Source organism: Clinocottus analis, unplaced genomic scaffold (genome assembly GCF_023055335.1).
Source record: "Clinocottus analis isolate CAN_PGR_092001 unplaced genomic scaffold, fCliAna1.0.p SCAF_54, whole genome shotgun sequence".
Taxonomy (NCBI): domain Eukaryota; kingdom Metazoa; phylum Chordata; class Actinopteri; order Perciformes; family Cottidae; genus Clinocottus; species Clinocottus analis.
Genome location: NW_027176212.1, coordinates 279,327 through 282,332, shown reverse-complemented (window position 1 = coordinate 282,332; position 3,006 = coordinate 279,327). Strand labels below are relative to the sequence as shown.

At 44.9% G+C, this 3,006-nt stretch overlaps 1 protein-coding gene across 1 annotated transcript in view; it reads right to left on the bottom strand.

Moving 5' to 3' along the window:
- Positions 1–236: 236 nt before the first annotated feature.
- Positions 237–3,006, bottom strand: part of myo16 (myosin XVI) — a 30,854-nt gene continuing 28,084 nt past the window's right edge. Inside the window, exon 16 of the mRNA XM_068601760.1 lies at positions 237–3,006. This exon is cut by the window's right edge and continues 1,497 nt beyond it. The gene's annotated coding sequence lies outside the window, so the exon portion shown is untranslated.

The following is a 3,006-nucleotide window of genomic DNA, read 5'->3' as shown; positions in this document are numbered from 1 at the left end:
GCTGACTTTTGATAGCAATAATGTCCTGAGTGAATGTTTTGATGTTTGAATTAAGTTCCTACTTTTAAAAGAGTTGTGAAGTGACAACAGAGTAAACATAGCTGGTCCCGTCTAATGGCAAAGACCTGAAACTCTCTACACACTCTTTACTAAAGTTGTCTACACAACGCATACAGACTCACTTTAGGAGTCCTGGCATGGACATTCATAAGAGACAAACACCGGCATGGACACTGTTGTGCTTTATTGCTGTACAGGTACAGTACTTAGAAAACATTGGGAACATAATAATGATGAAATATCACATACAATCTTTTTTCTCTCCACAAACACATATGATGTCGGTTAAAATAGACTGTATGCATGTAAAGAACGACACCACTATGAAGGCAGTGAGGATCTGTCAAGGTAAACACTGTCTCCAGACAGCTGACATGGACAGAGAGACGCTCTGCACTGAGCTGGGCTCAGAGCAGAGTTTAGACTCAGAGCAGAGTTTAGACTCACAGCAGTGTTTAGAGTCACAGCAGTGTTTAGACTCACAGCAGTGTTTAGACTCACAGCAGTGTTTAGAGTCACAGCAGTGTTTAGACTCACAGCAGTGTTTAGACTCACAGCAGTGTTTAGAGTCACAGCAGTGTTTGGACTCACAGCAGTGTTTGGACTCACAGCAGTGGTTTAGAGTCACAGCAGTGGTTTAAACTCACAGCAGTATTTAGAGTCACAGCAGTGGTTTAGAGTCACAGCAGTGGTTTGGACTCACAGTAGTGGTTTAGAGTCACAGCAGTGGTTTGGACTCACAGTAGTGGTTTGGACTCACAGTAGTGTTTAGACTCGCAGTGGTTCAGAGTCACGGCAGTGGTTTAAACTCATAGCAGTGTTTAGACTCACAGCAGTGTTTAGAGTCACCGCAGTGGTTCATAGTCACAGCAGTGGTTTAGACTCACCTCAGTGGTTCAGACTCAACGCAGTGGTTCAGACTCATAGCAGTGGTTCAGACTCACGGCAGTGGTTTAAACTCACAGCAGTGTTTAGACTCACAGCAGTGGTTCAGAGTCACAGCAGTGGTTCAGAGTCACAGCAGTGTTTAGACTCAGAGCAGTGTTTAAGAGTCACAGCAGTGGTTCAGAGTCACAGCAGTGTTTAGAGTCACAACAGTGTTTAGAGTCACAGCAGTGTTTAGATTAATAGCAGTGGTTTAGACTCACAGCAGTGTTTAGACTCACAGCAGTGTTAGAGTCACAGCAGTGGATTTAGACTTAGCTGTGTTTAGAGTCACAGCAGTGTTTAGAGTCACAGCAGTGTTTAAACTCACAGCAGTGTTTAGAGTCACAGCAGTGTTTAGACTCACAGCAGTGGTTTAGACTCACAGCAGTGTTTAGAGTCACAGCAGTGTTTAGAGTCACAGCAGTGTTTAGAGTCACAGCAGTGGTTTAGACTCACAGCAGTGTTTAGAGTCACAGCAGTGTTTAGACTCACAGCAGTGGTTTAGACTCACAGCAGTGTTTAGAGTCACAGCAGTGTTTAGAGTCACAGCAGTGTTTAGAGTCACAGCAGTGGTTTAGACTCACAGCAGTGTTTAGAGTCACAGCAGTGGCTGGCAGTCTTCTGGCCTCCAGAGTCCAAACGCTTCCAGACGGCGCTCAGGGGATTGTATAGGATGGAGCTGATGTTTCGGTCCAGTTGAAGGAGGATGTAGATGGTAAAGAGTGTTTGGATGAGTCACAGTGCAGTGAAAAGCAGTTCTTCACATCAGACAGCCTTATTTCATCCTACATCTCTAGAGCATGAGCACATTATAAATGATGTGCTCATGCAAGTTAAAAAGCACTGATATGCTTTGAAGACAATACAAAAGGATTCCTCTCCTCATTACATGACTTCAGTAAACATGTTCATACACAGACCCATGAAGCCAGAACCCTGCTGGGAACAGAGGACCAGGAGGCGGGACTCTCTTCCATTGGCAGGGCTGAGTCGCTTGAGCTCGGTTCCTTTCTCTTTTGCTCGATCGCAGATACATTTGTTGTGTGAATGAGCTGCAAACACGTTGTGATGAAAACGTCTGACATAGTTCTGCATTGCTGCACTTTCATGCAAACGCATACAAGCTGTGAATCGTGGAGCGAATCAAGACTTTATCAAAAATGCTGCATCCTTATAGACGAGCTTTAAAAACCAAACTGCATACATAACTTCTGAAGACAATCACATTGAGGGGTCGGGTACACGGCTCGGATGCATGTTGCAGTAATAAGTTACACAGGGTTTCAGGCAGTGAAAGGAAACTTTGCATTTATACATTCAGTCACAAACACAGCTGATTCCTCATCTCTCGTGAGTCTCAGTGATCTTCTAACTTGGATGTGTGCGGCTCACTGACAGCAGCTGGATGGATCCTGTTGCTGCTGATTCCTGAATCACTCAGACGCATCGTGGTGATCAGCGGGAATGAGAAATCAATTAGAGCTATTGATACTTTGTGGCTGGAACGATCCAACGGCTCGTTGAGACACACCCAGCCCATTAAGAACAACACGACACCACATAAACATTGTGCGATTAAACATCCATATACAGTGAAAACATCTGCATTGCATCATAGGAACTGAACAACTGGGTCAACAACTAATAATGAATAGAGTATAAAGAGCTTCATAGACAACCATTCTGAACAAAAGAAAAAGATATTCACATCCCAGAATAAACCTCTCGTCTTCACTGTCGTCATTGCATCGAACCCAAAACATTCTTAAACCTGGTTTCACCGTCATAGACAGCATTATGTCACCCTCACCCTCTCATTCAAGCCCTGTGCTTCTCTGTGATAGTAAAAGCTGGAACATACGACACGGGTCACTATTTACACAGCGGTTACCAGGGAAACACCCGCAGAGCCGGTTTGATCCAGTGGGGGGGGGGGGGTGAGGGGAGGAGTGTGTGTGTGTGTGTGTGTGTGAGGGGAGGGGAGGAGTGTGTGTGTGTGTGTGTGTGTGTGTGTGTGTG